Genomic DNA, 19,666 nt, shown 5'->3' on the forward strand with positions numbered 1-19,666 from the left:
ATGGATGTGACCCTCGGGGGTGTGCACTGCTCAGACTGCCCTTTGCAAATAAAAGGAACGAAGCCTGTCGTCCATGATCATACACATGGGTTAAGATGAAACACAGCAACAGTGCACCCGAGGGGAATTCAGGATTGGAAAAACAAGATGAAAGTTCTGTGTTTTGGATATTTGGGCCCCTAGATAGTTAAGATGCATACCTAAGGGAGAATTTCAATGACCCCAGATTCTTGAATCTTCTTACAATAGAAAAGCACTAGGCATTAAATTGAGATATTTGTTCATTGTTGGAGCTTCCCAAGTAGCTCAATGGTAAAGAATTCTCCTGCCAATACAGGAGACGCAGGAAACATGGACTCAATCCGTGGGTTGGGAAGATCCTTTGAAGAAGGGAATGGCAGCCCACTCCAGTATTCTTGCCTGGGAAATCACATGGACAGAAGAGCCTGGTGGGCCATAGTCCAAAAGGGTCACAAAGAGTCAAACATGACGTAGCAACTGAAAATGCACGCATGCACACATGCACACCCACACACACGTGACTACAATATTTCCCAGCCAGAAAATTCATATATATACTAACAAGCTCCTCCACTGCCTCTTAGAGCAATCTCTACCAAAAAAGCTGTTTTCTAAGCTATAGCCCTCAGTCAGGTTCCTGAATAAAACTTGACTCATAGCTTTTACGTCCAAGATCAGGGGTGGTGCCAGGAGGAGCAACCCCACGTCCAAGGTAAGAGAAACCCAAGTAAGATGGTAGGCACTGAGAGAGGGCATCAGAGGGCAGACAGACAGAAACCACAATCACAGACAACTAGCCAATGTGATCACAGGACCACAGCCTTGTCTAACTCAATGAAACTAAGCCATGCTGTGTGGGGCCACCCAAGATGGACGGGTCACGGTGGAGAGATCGGACAGAATATAGTCCACTGGAGAAGGGACAGGCAAACCACTTCAGTATTCTTGCCTTAAGAACCCCATGAACAGTATGAAAAGGCAAAATGATAGGATACTGAAAGATGAACTCCCCAGATTGGTAGGTGCCCAATATGCTACTAGAGATCAGTGCAGAAATAACTCCAGAAGGAATGAAGGGATGGAGCCAATGCAAAAACAACACCCAGTTGTGGATGGGACTAGTGATAGAAGCAAGGTTTGATGCTGTAAAGAGCAATATTGCATAGGAACCTGGAATGTTAGGTCCATGAATCAAGGCAAATTGGAAGTGGTCAAACAGGAGATGACAAGAGTTAACATCGACATTCTAGGAATCAGCAAACTAAGATGGACTGAAATGGGTGAATTTAAGTCAGATGACCATATATCTACTACTGTGGGCAAGAATCCCTTAGAAGAAATGGAGTAGCCGTCATAGTCAACAAGAGTCCGAAATACAGTACTTGGATGCAATCTCAAAAACGACAGAATGATCTCTGTTCCTTTCCAAGGCAAACCATTCAATATCAAGTAATCCAAGTCTATGCCCTGACCAGTAACACTGAAGAAGCTGAAGTTGAACAGTTCTATGAAGACCTACAAGACCTTCTAGAACTAACACCCAAAAAAGATGTCCTTTTCATTATAGGGGACTGGAAGGCAAAAGTAGGAAGTCAAGAAACACCTGGAGTAACAGACAAATTTGGCCTTGGAGTACAGAATGAAGCAGGGCAAAGGCTAATAGAGTTCTGCCAAGAGAACACACTGGTCACAGCAAACACCCTCTTCCAACAACACAAGAGAAGAATCTACACATGGACATCATCAGATGGTCAACACCGAAATCAGATTGATTATATTCTTTGCAGCCAAAGATGGAGAAGCTCTATACAGTCAGCAAAAACAAGACCAGGGGCTGACTGTGGCTCAGATCATGAACTCCTTATTGCAAAATTCAGGCTGAAATTGAAGAAAGCAGAGAAAACCACCAGACCATTCAGGTATGATCTAAATCAAATCCCTTATGACTATACAGTGGAAGTGAGAGATAGATTTAAGGGACTAGATCTGATAGAGTGCCTGATGAACTATGGACAGAGGTTCATGACAATGTACAGGAGACAGGAATCAAGACCATCCACAAGAAAAAGAAATGCAAAAAAGCAAAATGACTGTCTGAGGAGGCCTTACAAATAGCTGTGAAAAGAAGGGAAGCAGAAAACAAAGGAGAAAAGGAAAGATATACCCATTTGAATGCAGAGTTCCAAAGAATAGCAAGGAGGGATAAGAAAGCCATCCTCAGTGGTCAGTGCAAAGAAATACAGGAAAATAATAGAATGGGAAAGACTAGAGATCTCTTCAAGAAAATTAGAGACACCAAGGGAACATTAAATGCAAAGATGGGCTCAATAAAGGACAGAAACTGTATGGACTTAATAGAAGCAGAAGATATTAAGAAGAAGTGGCAAGAATACTTAGAAGAACTGTACAAAAAAATATCTTCATGACCAAGATAATCATGACAGTGTGATCACTCACCTAGAGCCAGACATCCTGGAATGTGAAGTCAAGTGGGCCTTAGGAAGCATCACTGCGAACAAAGCTAGTGGAGGTGATGGAATTCCAGTTGAGCTATTTCAAATCCTGAAAGATGATGCTGTGAAAGTGGTACACTCAATATGCCAGCAAATTTGGAAAATGCAGCAGTGGCCACAGGACTGGAAAAGGTCGGTGTTCATTCCAATCCTAAAGAAAGGCAATCTCAAAGAATGCTCAAAATACCACACAATTGCACTCATCTCACACACTAGTAAAGTAATGCTCAAAACTCTCCAAGCCAGGCTTCAGCAATACGTGAATGGTGAACTTCCAGATGTTAAAACTGGTTTTAGAAAAGGCAGAGGAACCAGAGATCAAATTGCCAACATCCGCTGCATCATCAATAAAGCAAGAGAGTTCCATAAAAACATCTACTTCTGCTTTATTGACTAAGCCAAAGCCTTTGACTGTGTGGAGCACAACAAACTGTGGGAAATTCTGAAAGAGATGGCCTTACCAGACTGCCTGACCTGCCTCTTGAGAAACCTGTATGCAGGTCAGGAAGCAACAATTAGAACTGTACATGGAAAAACAGACTGGTTCCAAATAGGAAAAGGAGTACGTCAGGGCTGTATATTGTCACCCTGCTTATTTAATTTATATGCAGAGTACATCATGAGAAACGCTGGGCTGGAGGAGGCACATGCTGGAATCAAGATTGCTGGGAGAAATATCGATAACCTCAGATATGCAGCTGACACCACCCTTATGGCATAAAGTGAAGAAGTGCTAAAGAGCCTCTTAATGAAAATGAAAGAGGAGAGTGAAAAAGTTGGCTTAAAGTTCAACATTCAGAAAACCAAGATCATCTGGTCCCATCACTTCATGGCAAATAGATGAGGAAACAATGGAAACAGTGTTAGACTTTATTTTTCTGGTCTCAAAAATCACTGCGGATGGTGATTGCAACCATGAAATTAAAAGATGCTTACTCCTTGGAAGAAAAGTTATGACTAACCTAGATAGCATCTTAAAAAGTAGAGACATTACTTTGTCAACAAAGGTCCGTCTAGTGAAGGCTATGGTTTTTCCAGTGGTCATGTATGGATGTGAAAGTTGGACTATAAAGAAAACTCAGTGCAGAAGAATTGATGCTTTTGAACTGTGGTGTTGGAGAAGATTCTTGACAGTCCCTTGGACTGTGAGGAGATCCAACCTGTCCATTTTAAAGGAGATCAGTCCTGGGTGTTCATTGGAAGGACTGATGTTGAAGCTGAAACTCCTATACTTTGGCCACGTGATGTGAAGAGCTGACTCATTGGAAAAGACCCTGATGCTGGGAGGGATTGGGGGCAGGAGGAGAAGGGGACAACAGAGGATGAGATGGTTGGATGGCATCACCGACTCAATGGACATGAGTTTGGATGGACTCTGGGAATTGGTGATGGACAGGATGTGTGGTTCATGGGATCGCAACGAGTCGGACATGACTGAGTAACTGAACTGAATTGACTAAAATAGACACCTTTGACCCCAGGAGGATATTGGCTGACAGCCTCCATCTGTTGTACCTGCACGATCCAGCACCACATTCAAAGCAATGCCTCACTCCCCTAGGCCTGCTCCCTGTGACTGATAGTGAGTGGACTAGAGGAGGACCATTCTGGCCAATGGGGACTCCTTTAGTGGGGTGTCTTTAGCTCACAGCTGACTCACCAACCTCGTCAAGACTCTCTGAGCTGCTGCTTCCTTCCTTCTCTCCTTTTTTGGTGGCCAGACCTACGTCATAATGTCAAGACTTTCCTAGCTAATACCTGCTCCTCTTCACTTTATCCTTCGCAGGTGTTTCCTCCTAATAAACCTCGTACATCTCCATCCTATCATGGTATCTGCTTTCCAGAGGAACTGAACTGAACAGTTGGTACTAGCAAATGGCCCAAGAAGGCAGCCTCTAGGGCAGAGATTGGATCGCTCACCGGCCGGCAAGGAAAACCCAACCTCGGTGGGATGTGGGCCACAGATCGTCCCTGGCACAAGGCGGTGTCTCAACTGCTGAGTGTTTCACAGATGATGGCCTGGGGAAACATACCCAGTGGAGAAAATCAAGCTTACCCATGCAATGAATGAGACCTTTAAAAGACACAAGAGGGCCAGCGCCTGCAAAGACAGGGGCTAGTCTTTACAAGTGAATGGAAGCCCTTCTGAGGGATAACGATAAACTGAGGGCAGTTAGTGAGCAGTTCAAGGCTAAGTATGAGAGCCAGCGTGTGCTTGCAGTGGCCCTTCTTAAAAAAGCATCCTTCTCTCCCTGCAGTGGCCGAGAACACAGCTCAGGAGCAATCACGGGACTTTGCAGATTTACAACTGGGAGTCGCAGAGATGATTAAACACTCTGTTACACTAAGGTCAGAGTCCTGAAACGTGGGATGGGGGCATCTGGGTGGATGTCCCCCCGTATTGAGGCTCAACACACCCCCAATTCTGTGCTCACTGTCCTACCACTGGCCCCAAACTACAGAGAGGAGCCAGCACTGAAGTTCTTAGTGGTGCTGGTACCTCTCTCACCAGACGCTTGTTTGCAGACCCTCCAGGTCCAGCACTTCCCAGTGGTACTGTGCTGGGATGTAATAACAGCTATCTGCCTAGCAGCCAGGAGAGGAAGTGGGGACAACTCTGAGGGGTACTCATTGGGCTGTGGTGGAGAAGCCTCAGTAGGGGCTTACTGTTTTAGGAGAAATGGGGCAAAAAAGGATGATCATTTCCCAAGTCTTAGGTGAGCCCCTGCATCAGGCAAGTCAGGGTCCTTGGCTCTGAACAGGAAAGAACTCAACAGAGAGCCTTAAGGAAGTGAAAGCCGTTTTATTCAGGGAGATACACATTCAAAGACAGAGCATGGGCCATGTCGGAGACCAGACTTGTATCCTAAGCAAGCAGTCAGAGTCTTGGAAATTGAAAGTGGCCCCGAGGTGTGGGAGTGATTCGTTTTTGTGTTTTGTGTTTTTTTTAATGTTATTTTATTGTGGTGAAAGTCATCTAATATAAAACATATTACTTTAACCGTATTTATCTATATATTTCAGTGGCAGTAAAGTACATTCTGAGAATGGCTAGTTTTTATGGGCTGAATAACTTCATTTTCTGATGAGTGGGAGGATTATTCTTAATCCAACTATTCTGGGGGAGGGGTGAAGGTTTCCAGGAATTGGGCCATCACCCACTTTTTGACCTTTCATGGTTGGCCTCAGAACTGTCATGGCGCCTGTGGGTGAGTCAGTTAGCATGGTGATGTATTACAATGAGCGTGTAATGAGGCTCCTGGCCTACTAAAGTCCAGTCTCCTGCCGTCTTGGGCCTGCGCACCAAGTCGTTTCAGTCATGTCTGACTCTGCGACTCTATGGGCTGTAGCCCACCAGGCTCATCTGTCCATGGGAGTCTCCAGGCAGGAATACTGGAGTGGGTTGCCATGCCCTCCTCCAGGGGATCTTCCCCAACCAGGGATGGACCCGGTGACTCTTACGTCTCCTGCATTAGCCGGTGGGTTCTCCACCACTAGTGACGCCTGGGAAGCCTGTCTTGGGCCTAGGAGTTTGTAACTGGTTTTTGTCGTATCCTGTTCTTCTCAGTAGTTGTGCTATCCTTTTCATGGTTGTGCCCTGCCCCTTTCTTCCTGTCTCATCACAAGGGGTAAGCCCTGCTTCTTACGGAAGACAGTGCTGTCACTGAGAACTTCAGTACCAGTTATCTGTAATCCATGCCTAGATGTAGGAAAAGCCGGCACAGAGCCAGGCTCACTAATGGTGACAGGCATGATGAGTCCCTGGAATAAGAGAAACCAGGAAGCAGCACTTAATTGCAGAAGTCAAGGGACTGCAGTTACCATAACAACCAGCAAGGTTAAAGTGGCAGCTGAGAGAACTTAGCTGGCAGACAGAGAATTAGTAGAAATTTCGGTTTCTAGGGACAAAATGCCCAGGCACCCTTCAAAGGTACAACTTAACATCTGCAATCAGAGGTAGGAATGGAGGAGCAGCTGGCTGAGGACAGTGGTCCCAGCAAAGAGCCACACCACCTTGCTCAGTCCCCAGACCTGAGCCCATCTTCAGATATGGAACCACCGAATGAAGAGATAGCCAGGTTCCCAGAAAGAAGGACCCTGCAATACATCCAGCAAAGATATACTGTAAAGAGTCCCTCAGTCCTTGCCTAGAGGGACCGTTTTAGTGGATAAACACTGAAAAAGGGGGAATAAACCAAATATTAAGGAATATTGCACAGGATATCAGTGCACCGTGATCGTAAGCAACTACAGGATATGATCTACCAAAACAAGGGACTAAACTAAGGGGAAAAAATATATGAAATCTAAGAAACAAGGTGGCCTTAGTGGCCACGAGAATGCACCTGGCAGCCCTCCAGATTATAGGAGAACATCGACCAGGCATCCTAACGGCTGTGCTCAGAAACCCAGCCCAGCCTGCACTTTCCATGTGCTAGTCCCAGCAAATTATTCCATTACTAAGGAAGGCTTATTCCTGGGAGACCCACAACTCTTCTTATGGGCCACATGAAGGCTTGCTTAACCTTCCTTCCATCAAACCCTCCATCCCTGAGGGTTAGACTTGTCTTCTGATCTGATAGATTCCCTCAGCCTCTCCAATATCCTTGTTTCTACTCACAGGCATTTCATTAATAACTTGTTTGCTCATTTATCCCCATCTTGACATTTAGTTCTTAGAAGACCCAAAGCCAACACAGGAAAAGGATTTTTTTCTTAAATTCCCAGGATAATGGTAAGGGAAGATTCCAGCTAAGCACCAAGCCTAGAAAGCAATAGTTTAGACAGATGCAGAAGAGATGACTGTAAGAACATAAAAAGGAGGGAATTCCCTGAAGGTCCAATGGTTAGGACGCCACATTTTCACAGCCAGTGAACTAAGACCCCACAAGCAGTGCAGCTGGGGAAAAAATCAACAACAAAAAACATAAAAATGATAGAAAGCCTACCCTGTTTGATGTTATTTATTACTCTGCAACCTGGAAGAGCATGAACTACAATTAAAAACTAAATAGAAAATCGTGATTTCTTAATAAAAACCCAAACAAAAGATTGAACAAGAAATAAATATGTCCACAGGGACACTATATGACAAGAGCAAAAAATTATCATTTATATGAAAGTGAAAGTGAAAGTCGCTCAGTCATGTCTGACTCTTTGCGATCCCATGGACTATGGAGTCCATGGAATTCTCCAGGCCAGAATACTGGAGTAGGTTGTCTTTTCCTTCTCCAGGGGATCTTCCCAACCCAGGAATCAAACTCACGTCTCCCACATTGCAGGCAGATTGTTTACTGTCTGAGGGAAAAGGAAGCCCAAGAACTGCAGTAGGAGGTGAATGTATCACATACACAACTGAACTATCAAAAGTGACAGCATAAGCTCGTTGCCTAGAAATATGGAGATAAATACTAACATTAATAGGAAAAAAAACTAAAAGAATTAAAAGTGATTAACACTGGGAAGAAAGAATGGAGATAGTGCTGGTGATTATTTCATGATAACACTTGTAATGTTTTAAGACTTTTTTATTATTTATTTTTGACTGTGATGAGTCTTTGTTGGTAAACACAGGCTCTCTCTAGTTGCAGCGAGTAACGGCTACTCTTTGTTGCAGTGTGTGGGCTTCTCATTGCAGCAGCTTCTTTTGTTGCAGGGCATGGGTTCCAGGGCATGCTGGCTTCAGCAGCTGCAGGATGTGAGCTGAGTAGTTGCAGTGTGGCTCTAGGGTGTGTGGGCTTCAGTAGTTGCTGCATAGAGGCTCAGTAGTTATGGCTCATGGGCTAAGTTGCCCTACAGCACGTGGAATCTTCCTGGACCAGGGATGGAACCCATATATGTCCTCTGCATTGGCAAGTGGGTTCTTAACCACTAGACCACCTGGGAAGCCCCAACACTTGTAGATTTTTTAAGCTATATGTACATTTGGTAAAGTTTAAAATAAAAATAATTATTAAAAATCAACAATTTGCACATGTAGAATATATAGTTATTAATCAACAAAAAATAAACATCACAATGTGAATAAACAAATAATTCATAAAAAACTGAAAATATGAATTAAATGTAAAAACATTTTATTTCTAAATAAATTAATTAAAAATTTTAAAACAGTAATGAAATTATGTCTAGATCTATACCCAAGAGAATTGAGAGCATATTTCCACATTAAAAACTTGTACATGAATATTCATATCAACTTCTTCATAATAGCTTAAAAAATTTGGTAGGCCCTAATGTCCAGCAACTGATGAATGCATCAATAAAATGCAATATATCCATGTAGTAGAATATTATTTGATGATTAAAAAGGAAATGAAGTACTGACACATGCTACAACATGAATGAATCTTGAAAACACGCTAAATGGGAAAAGTCAGTCAAAAAATGTCACATATTGTATGATTCATTTATATGAAATGTCCAGAACAGGCAAATCAAATCCACAGAAGCAGAACATAGTCTAGTGGTTGCCAGAGACTTGTGGAGGAAGAAATAGGGAGTTTTTGCTCATGGGTACGGAGTTTTTTATGGAATTGTGAAAATATTATGAAATTAGATAATGGTGATGATTACACAACTCTATGAAGGTGTTAAAAAACCACTGAACTGTATACTTTATAAGGGCAAGTGTTATGGTATGAGAATATATTTCAATAAAGCTGTTGTAAAATTAAAACCACCAAAAAAAAAATTTTTAAAAAAAGAGATGAGAAAAGAAATCTGTAACAGAAATTAGTAAAACTGAAAGAAAACTAAACAGAAGAAAGGCAGGAAGCCACAATTTCAGCAAATGTGTTTCATGGTTAAATAAATGAACATTAAATTATAGAGATCCTCACTCATGGAATCACCCATGGAAATTTATGTCTCAAATAAGTAATATGCATTTGGATGTGTCAATTTTATATACAAAATATTTTATTTTACATACTGATTACCACAAACTAATGTTAAAATAGTTCAAGATTTTTTTAAACATTTTTAAAGGCTAGGAATTAGAATAAAAACCTACAATAAAATCTATTTCATCAACAAAGAGAAGACTATTTTCTCCTTGACCTGAGAAGAAAAACAAAGAATAAATGGATTAAAAAAAAAAAAAAAAGCTGTTAAAGTCACAGATTTAGCAAGCAGATACATTTCTAGGAGAATCTAGCTGAACTACCCCAATGCAAAATATTCCATTGTATTTACTTAGGTTGCTTTTCAAGTGTGCATATTGCCTGAAGTGAGTACAGTTTTCAGTTGGCTTTTTGCCAAATGAGTTGGGAAGGCAAAAATATCATCAAAGACCCAGAGATGCTATCAGAGCTTTAGAAGAAAAGATCTAGAAAGAGTGCTTGGACAGGGAGCCAAGAATTCATACATCCAAATGAATCATGAGCCAAAAGTATCATTTTCATGAAAGAGAATGAAATCAGCCTCTTCAGTATGATCATATCCTCACTTTCCAGCTTATTTCCATAACAAACAAGCTAGAAATTTATGGGGTTTAATTGGCAAGATTAGGATTTTTTTTTTTAAGCTTTTGAGGCATATTTATAAGTTTGATATAAACTGAAGATAATCTCCTCACAGAAACACCTGCTACAGTATTTCTCATATGTGGAGTTTCACTGACACATATTCTCTTTCAGATCACTTCTTAAATAATTCATGGAACCTCACCTTTCATCTTGGGTACCTAAATAAACATTAAATAAAATACAAACACTTTGAAAAATTTTTAAGAGAAAACATAACACAAACCAGAATCATTTTAAGGAATAAAGTATATAAGCACAGCATTTTCTGTCTTTGGAAGGCAAGAGTGTGGTAAGACTTCTGGAGAAGCCTAGATAATACATATGTCAAGATCATGAGTCTATTTTTTATTCTCATGAATCAAAAATGCTATAGCAATATTAAAGTCTATGTATTATGACCATGCTCCTATTAAAATCTTAATCTGAAATATTTATATTCAAGTGTGCTATTTTAAGACTTTCTCATTATGAAAACTACTGATTGTTTTTATGTCCCACAATTTCCAAAATAAATTGTATTTTAAGGTAAAATTCAAACTTTCTGTTATTGAAATATTTTGATATGCCCTCTTTTAAAATTAAAGGAATCAAATAAAAATAATTCAAACGACAGTTGATTTAACATATATGACCTGAAAACAGAGCTACATATCCCCTAAACAGAAATGCAAGAAAGCGCTGAGAAATGGAATATTCCCTGAGCTATCAGTAAATAAGGATGTCCCAGTTATCAGCAAATACAGCCCTCCAACCTGAGTCTGTGAGCCCCAGAGGAACACAAGAAGACGAATACCTGCTATCTAGCAGCCATCCGACTACAGCCACTGCCCACAGTGAGCCCTGAGGAAAGGAAGCTCCGGACTGAAAAACACGAGATACTGGCCCCTACAGCTGAGATGCATATGAAAGGAAAGACGTCAGTGAGTCCAGACTCTTGCATTTTCCCATACACAGAAAAGCGCTACATTCCTTAACTTGGCATATCTGATTTTCTTTCATTAACAATCGTCTTTTGATGTTCAGACTACGTGCCCTTTGTTGCGAACTTCTACATTACCTGGTTCCTCCCCTTGCTGCCTCAGAGCAGTCTCCTCAGGGTTGCTTGACATGGTGCCTCCCAGCAAGTTCTAAAAGTTTCCACTGAATAATAGATAACTGTCAGCTTTAAGGCTGTGACTCTTTTTTAAGTCGACAGTTATGGAGACCATGAAGGGACCCAGCGTGGACTTCCACGCTCCGCCTGCATTCTACAAGGATCCGGAGCCTTGGTGCAGCAGAGGCCTCCTGCGCCCATCCACCTCCTTCAGGAGTCCACGTGAATCTGAGTGAGTCTCCTCGATTGACTGACGATCCTGTTTTATATGGTGGGGTATGGCAGGTACATGCCCCCTCTCAAGGACAGTAGGGGCAGGCAGTTGAAACAGACCAGAGAATACCCACCTAGTGGAGAAATACTGGGTGGGGCTCGGTTGAAAGATACCAGGGAAATACCCACACAGTTGAAATACATTGAGGGAAGGGGCTGGATGAAAGGCACCAGGGTTTGCTCAGTCATAGGTGACTGAGTGGTCTATGGCTGAGTGGTTAGGTAAAAGCCTGATCTGACACTTTTCCTTAATTTGCCTTCCTTAGTAGAACTGTCAGGATAAAAGTGAAGATATTATATGAGAGCTAGGCTCTGACGAAAAGGGACAAGACTAATCCCAGCCAGTTACGGATTTCTCAGGTGACTGAGAAATTTACAGGAGTGATGGAGGTTGACCTTTCATACTGGACAGTGGTCCCATAGGGAAATCCACTCATTCATTAAAACACTTGCTCACCCAGAGGTTGCAAATAAGAATTGGCCATTCATCTGTCCAAGCACCCATGGTGGTCTTAAACTGCCAAAGGGAGAAACCAAGACACGCAAGATGAGCTGAAATGACTCTGGAGGAGTTAAGTTCACAAGCAGCACACAGACCCACCACACAATTTCACTAGTATGGATGAGTGTCATTAATACAGATGTTCCAAATTTTATATGGCATCCCTAACATCTGATATGTCCTGTTACAATGTTATCAGTCATAATTTGTCATTATCGTAAAATGTTACATGTTACAGAAATACCCAAGCTTCCTGCTAATTGCATTGTACTCAAATCTTTAACCATGCTATTTTGTTTTGTCCTTTATAGACTATCATAACTTTACACTGCTTTTACAAAATTTTCAAGAAGTTTCATAAAAAGAACTTTTTAAACAAATGTAAGTTTCTGATAGCCTTTATATAATACCACTGAACTGGGTCACAAATGACAAACGCTAATGGAAAACCTGATTACATCATGCAGATCAACAGGAATCAATTACTGAGTAAAATGCTGAATATTATTTATAACTTTGGCTTCTGAAAATACACTAGTTTGAATCTGTTTTCCAGTAAAACTTTTCTTTTATGCTGTGACCTACAAGTTTAGAAAGTGTATTTTGTAAACAAAGATAAAATATTTATCTTTCTCTCTCTACCTGATCCTGCCAGAATTTGGCTTCTCCAGCTGGCTGTCCTGTGAATTGATGGTTTTTTGCAGCTAAATTACAACTAATTACAGTGATCATTGTTTTCATTTGTTCTGTTTTCAAATTGTTTATGTTCTGTGCCTCTGCTACACTATAACTTTGTCAATGTTACTAGCAACATTACTTATATCTATTTTATATGATTGCTGTGTGTAACACACACTGTATAACCAGGCCTCCAACAAATGTAGCAATGATGAAGTGACTTGAAACAATTGATCATATGTATAGTTCTGTATGTGATCAGTAATTGTATTAGTGTGATTCTAGGTACTGGAAGAAGCAACAAGGGAAACATCTTGTGGATAGTAGGTGAGAATAAAGAAGATCCAGAGAATCTTTTATTATTTATCAATGAACCTAATCCAGAAATTAACACCTGGAGTGAAATATCAATGAGAATTGTTGCCTGGTCTGGGATGAGCCTCCCAGCGCCCTGGGACAAAAATAGGCCATGAAATGTCTCCAAATATTGGTCGAATTCCTGACCAAGAGGAGAAACAGAAATGGAATATTTTCCACCGTGTCCATAAACAAGGATGTCATCAGCAATTACAGCCCTCCAGCCTGAGCCCGTGAGCCCTAAGGGACCACAAGAAGAATACCTATTATCTAGTGGCCATCAGACTACAGTCACTGCCTACAGTGAGCCCTAGGGAAATGAAGCTCAGGATGTGAAAAACACAGAATACTGATCCCAGACAGCTGAGATGCATGTGAAAAGAATGATTTCAGTGAGTCCGGACTCTTCCATTTTCCCATACATAGAAAAGCACTAAATTCCTTAACTTGGGATATCTGATTTCCTTTCATCTTTTGATGACCAGATTACCTACCCTTTGTTGCAAAATTTCTACATAACCTGGTTCCTCCCTTCATTTCCTTAGAGCAGTTTTCTCGGGGTTACTTGAGATGCTGCCTGCCCGGCTTGAAGTCCTAAAAATTTCCACCGAAAAATGCATAACTCTCAACTATAAGGTTGTGACTATTTCTTAAGTCAGCAGCTCCAACTAAATTTTCAGTCAGCTTTTATTGAAGATCCACTTTATGTCAAGCCCTCATAAAATTAAGATGCTGTAGATAATTTTTCAGACATAAACAGAGTGTGCCATAAAGGGAAGCTTTTGAATGAGTTACTATATTGATACTATAATTTCTTGACACTTATGATTGACATCAATTAAAATTGACTATCATAATTTAAGGACAATTTATTGTACACTTACAATGTGTCAGGCATTTTTCTAGACACAGTACAAGATAATTTCATTTAATACTCTCAAAACCTTATACTGAAGTTGGGACAATTTTACCCCTTTTAACAAGTGAAACAGTGAAGCATAGAGAAGTTAAGAAACTTGCCCAAAACCACACAGAATGTGTGGATTCTACCACAGCTTATCTGATCTCAGAACCTACACTCTTAACTACCATGCCTGAGTGCATGCTCGGTCACTCAGGTGTGTCCAGCTCTTTGTCACCCCCTGGACTGTAGGCCATCAGGCTCCTCTGTCCGTGGGATTCTTCAGACAAGAATACTGGAAAGGGTTGCCATTTCCTACTCCAGGGGATCTTCCTGACAACGAGATCAAACCCACATCCCCAGTGTCCCCTGCACTGCAAGTGGATTCTTTACTACTGAGAAACCTGGGAAGCCACTTAGCTACTATTTGTTGTTATTCAGTCACTAGGTCATGTCCAACTCTTTGCAACTCCATGAACTGCATCACACCAGGCTTCCCTCTCCTTCGCTATCTCCCAGAGTTTGCTCAAACTCATATCCATCAAGTCTGTGATGCTATCCAAACATCTCATCCTCTGTTGCCCCCTTCTCCTCCTGCCCTCAATCTTGTCCAGCATTAGGGTCTTTTCCAGTGAGTGGTCTCTTCACATCAGGTGGCTAAAATATTGTAGTTTCAGTTTAAGCATCAGTCATTCCAATGAATACTCAGAGATGACTGGATTGATCTCCTTTCAGTCCAAGGGACTCTCAAGAGTATTTTCCAGCACCACAATTTGAAAGCATCAATTCTTCAGCACTCAGCTTTCTTTATGGAGCAACTCTCACATTTGTACTTGACTCCTGGAAAAACCAAGTTTGACTATGTGGACCATTGTCAGCAAAGTGATGTCTCTGCTTTTGAAAATGCTTTCTGGGTTTGTCACAGCTTTCCTTCTAAGAAGCAAGCATCGTTGACTGCAGCCAACATGTAGGAAGTTAAGAAATACCTGTGGTAACAGGGAAATTTGGCCTTGAAGTACAGAATGAAGCAGGGCAAAGGCTAATAGAGTTTTCCCAAGAGAACACACTGGTCATAGCAAACACCCTCTTCCAACAACACAAGAGAAGACTACACACATGGACATCACCAGATGGTCAATATCGAAATCAGATTGACTATAATCTTTGCAGCCAAAGATGGAGTAGCTCTATATAGTCAGCAAAAATAAGACTGGGAGCTGACTGTGGCTCAGATCATGAATTCCTTATTGCCAAATTCAGACTTAAATTGAAGTAGGGAAAACTACTAGACTATTCAGGTATGACCTAAATCAAATCCCTTACAAATATAGAGTGGAAGTGAGAAACAGCTTCAGGGATTAGATCTGATAGACAGAGTGCCTGAAGAACGATGGATGGAGGTTTGTGACATTGTACAGGAGACAGGGATCAAGACCATTCCTAGAAAAAGAAATGCAAAAAGGCAAAATGGTTGTCTGAGGAGGCCTTACAGATATCTGAGAAAAGAGGAGAAGTGAAAGGCAAAGGAGAAAAAGGAAGATATATCCATTTGAATAGAGTTGCAAAGAATAGCAAGGAGAGATAAGAAATTCTTTCTCAGTGATCAAGGTAAAGAAACAGAGGAAAATAATAGAATGGGAAAGACTAGAGATCTCCTCAAGAAAATTAGAGATACCAAGGGAATATTTCATGGAAAGATGGGCACAATAAATGACAGAAATGGTATGCACCTAACAGAAGCAAAAGATATGAAGAAGAGCTGGCAAGAATACACAGAAGAACTGAGCAAAAAAAGATCTTCACGACCCAGATAATCACGATGGTGTGATCACTCACCTAGAGCCAGACATCCTGGAATGTGAAGTCGAGTGGGCCTTAGGAAGCATCACTATGAACAAACCTAGAGGAGGTGATGGAATTCCAGTTGAGCCATTGAAAATCCTAAAAGACGATGCTGTGAAAGTGCTGCACTCAATATGCCAGCAAATTTGGAAAACTCAGCAGTGGCCACAGGACTGGAAAAGGTCAGTTTTCATTCCAGTCCCAAAGAAAGGCAATGACAAAGAATATTCTAACTACCTCACAATTGCACTCATCTCACATGCTAGCAAAGTAATACTCAAAACTCTCCAAGCCAGGCTTCAAAGGTACGTGAATTGTGAACTTCCAGATGTTCAAGCTGGTTTTAGAAAAGGCAGAGGAGCCTCAGATCAAATTGCCAACATCCGCTGCATCATCGAAAAAGCATAGGAGTTCCAGAAAAACACCTACTCCTGTTTTATTGATTATGCCAAAGCCTTTGACTGTGTGGATCACAACAAACTGTGGAAAATTCTTCAAGAGATGGGAATACCAGACCACCTAACCTGCCTCTTGAGAAATCTGTATGCAGGTCAGGAAGCAACAGTTAGAACAGGACATGGAAAAACAAACTGGTTCAAAATTGGGAAAGGAGTATAATCAAGGTTGTATATTGTCACCCTTCTTATTGAACTTCTATGCAGAGTACATCATGTGAAATGCCGGGCTGAATGAAGCACAAGCTGAAATCAAGAATGCCGGGAGAAATATCGATAACCTCAGATATGCAGATGACACCACCCTTATGGCAGAAAGCAAAGAAGAACTAAAGAGCCACTTGATGAAATTGAAAGAGGAGAGTGAAAAAGTTGGCTTAAAACTCAACATTCAGAAAACTAAGATCATGGCATCTGGTCCCATCACTTCATGGGAAATAGATGGGGGAACAATGGAAAGAGTGAGAGACTTTATTTGGGGGGGGGGGGGGGGCTCCAAAACCACTGCAGCTGGTGACTGCAGCCATGAAATTAAAAGGCGCTTGCTCCTTGGAAGAAAAGCTATGACCATCCTAGACAGCATATTAAAGAGCAGAGACATTACTTTGCCAACAAAGGTCCATCCAATCAAAGCTTTGGTTTTTCCAGTAGTCAAGTATGGATGTGAGAGTTGGACCGTAAAGAAGTCTGAGTGATGAAGAATTGATGCTTTTGAACTGTGGTGTTGGAGAAGACTCTTGAGAGTCCCTTGCACTGTGAGGAGATCAAACCAGACAATCCTAAAGGATATAAATCCTGAATATTCATTGAAAGGACTGATGCTGAGGCTGAAGCTCCAATACTTTGGCCACCAGATGGGAAGAGCCAACTCATTAGAAAAGACTCTGATGCTGGGAAAGATTTAAGGCAGGAGGAGAACAGGGCAACAGAAGACAAGATTGGATGGTGTCACTGAATTAATAGGCATGAGCTTGAGTAAGCTCAGGGAGTTGGTGATGGACAGGGATGCCTGGCATGCTGCAGTCCATGGGGTCGCAAAAAGTTGGACTCAACTGAGTGACTGAACAACGTTTGTGTTTTATAAATAAACAGATCATTGTTACACAACTTCTCTTTGCTGCCTGTTTTTTGCCTAAATATGTAATCAGTTCAGTTCGGTTCATTCACTCAATGGTGTCAGTCTCTTTGCAGCCCCATGAACTGCAGCATGCCAGGCTTCCCCGTCCATCACCGACTCCCAGAGCTTACTCAAACTCATGTCCATTGAGACAGTGATGCCATCCAACCATCTCGTCCTCTGTCATGCCCTTCTCCTCCCGCCTTCAATCTTTCCCAGCATCAGGGGCTTTTCCAATGAGTCAGTTCTTCTCATCAGGTGGCCAAACTATTGGAGTTTCAGCTTCAGCATCAGTCCTTCCAATGAATACTCAGAACCAATTTGCTTTATGATGGACTGGTTGGATCTCCCTGCTGTTCAAGGGACTCTCAAGAGTCTTCTCCAACACCACAGTTCAAAAGCATCAATTCTTCATCACTCAGACTTCTTTACGGTCCAACTCTCACATCCATACTTGACTACTGGAAAAACCAAAGCTTTGATTGGATGGACCTTTGTTGGCAAAGTAATGTCTCTGCTCTTTAATATGCTGTCTAGGATGGTCATAGCTTTTCTTCCAAGGAGCAAGCGCCTTTTAATTTCATGGCTGCAGTCACCAGCTGCAGTGGTTTTGGAGCCCCCCCCCCCCCCCCCCAAATAAAGTCTCTCACTCTTTCCATTGTTCCCCCATCTATTTCCCATGAAGTGATGGGACCAGATGCCATGATCTTAGTTTTCTGAATGTTGAGTTTTAAGCCAACTTTTTCACTCTCCTCTTTCAATTTCATCAAGTGGCTCTTTAGTTCTTCTTTGCTTTCTGCCATAAGGGTGGTGTCATCTGCATATCTGAGGTTATCGATATTTCTCCCGGCATTCTTGATTTCAGCTTGTGCTTCATTCAGCCCGGCATTTCACATGATGTACTCTGCATAGAAGTTCAATAAGAAGGGTGACAATATACAACCTTGATTATACTCCTTTCCCAATTTTGAACCAGTTTGTTTTTCCATGTCCTGTTCTAACTGTTGCTTCCTGACCTGCATACAGATTTCTCAAGAGGCAGGTTAGGTGGTCTGGTATTCCCATCTCTTGAAGAATTTTCCACAGTTTGTTGTGATCCACACAGTCAAAGGCTTTGGCATAATCAATAAAACAGGAGTAGGTGTTTTTCTGGAACTCCTATGCTTTTTCGATGATGCAGCGGATGTTGGCAATTTGATCTGAGGCTCCTCTGCCTTTTCTAAAACCAGCTTGAACATCTGGAAGTTCACAATTCACGTACCTTTGAAGCCTGGCTTGGAGAGTTTTGAGTATTACTTTGCTAGCATGTGAGATGAGTGCAATTGTGAGGTAGTTAGAATATTCTTTGTCATTGCCTTTCTTTGGGACTGGAATGAAAACTGACCTTTTCCAGTCCTGTGGCCACTGCTGAGTTTTCCAAATTTGCTGGCATATTGAGTGCAGCACTTTCACAGCTCGTCTTTTAGGATTTTCAATGGCTCAGCTGGAATTCCATCACCTCCTCTAGGTTTGTTCATAGTGATGCTTCCTAAGGCCCACTCGACTTCACATTCCAGGATGTCTGGCTCTAGGTGAGTGATCACACCATCGTGGTTCTGGGTTATGAAGATCTTTTTTGCATCTTTTTTGTGTCTCAAGGTCCCTCCCTGTAGTTGACTGGCTTACTTTAAGTTGCAGAGAGTAACAGCTTTAAGTGACATGGGGAAACAGACTCAAGGAAGGCACAAACAAAACCTTGAGCACACCAGGACCCAGGAGAAAAGAGCAGTGACCCCACAAGAGACTGACCCAGACTTGCCCATGAGTGTCCAGGAGTCTTTGGCGGTGGCCTGCTGCAGGGCTGGGGGCGCTGAGTGCAGCAGTGGGTGCATGGGACCTTCTGAAGGAGGACACCATTATCTTCATTACCTCCACCATGGTTTGGCCTCAGGTCAAACAACAGTGAGGGAACACAGCCCTGCCCATCAACAGAAAGTTGGATTACAGAGCATGGCCCCACCCATCTGAACAAGACCTAGTTTCCCCCTCAGTCAGTCTCTCCCATCAGGAAGCTTCCATAAGCCTCTTTTCCCTCTCCCTCAGAGGGCAGACAGAATGAAAACCACAATCACAGAAAACTATCCAAACTGACCACATGGACCACAGCCTTGTCTAACTCAATGAAACTATGAGCCATGCCAGGTAAGGACACCCAAGATGCACAGGTCATGGTGGAGAGTTCTGACAAAAGGTGGTCCACTGGAGAAGGGAATGGCAAACCACTGCAGTATTCTTTCCCATGACTAGTGGGAAAATATGTAATAAGAAGCCCTTAAGCCCTTCTCATATCATTAAATTATCATATCATGTTTTATCAACACTTTCATTCAGCAAATGTTTACTGAG

At 41.9% G+C, this 19,666-nt stretch overlaps 1 long non-coding RNA gene across 4 annotated transcripts in view; it reads right to left on the bottom strand.

Moving 5' to 3' along the window:
* Nucleotides 1-8,156: 8,156 nt before the first annotated feature.
* The window catches only part of LOC136174955 (uncharacterized), a 36,670-nt gene continuing 25,160 nt past the window's right edge, over nucleotides 8,157-19,666 (bottom strand). For all 4 annotated transcript variants that reach the window (XR_010664427.1, XR_010664425.1, XR_010664428.1 and 1 more), the window contains 2 exons: nucleotides 10,857-10,948; nucleotides 8,157-9,596 (listed from right to left, as the gene is read on the bottom strand). This is a non-coding gene — a long non-coding RNA (uncharacterized lncRNA). The remainder of the gene's footprint in view (nucleotides 9,597-10,856; nucleotides 10,949-19,666) is intronic.

This window comes from Muntiacus reevesi, chromosome 9 (genome assembly GCF_963930625.1).
Source record: "Muntiacus reevesi chromosome 9, mMunRee1.1, whole genome shotgun sequence".
Taxonomy (NCBI): domain Eukaryota; kingdom Metazoa; phylum Chordata; class Mammalia; order Artiodactyla; family Cervidae; genus Muntiacus; species Muntiacus reevesi.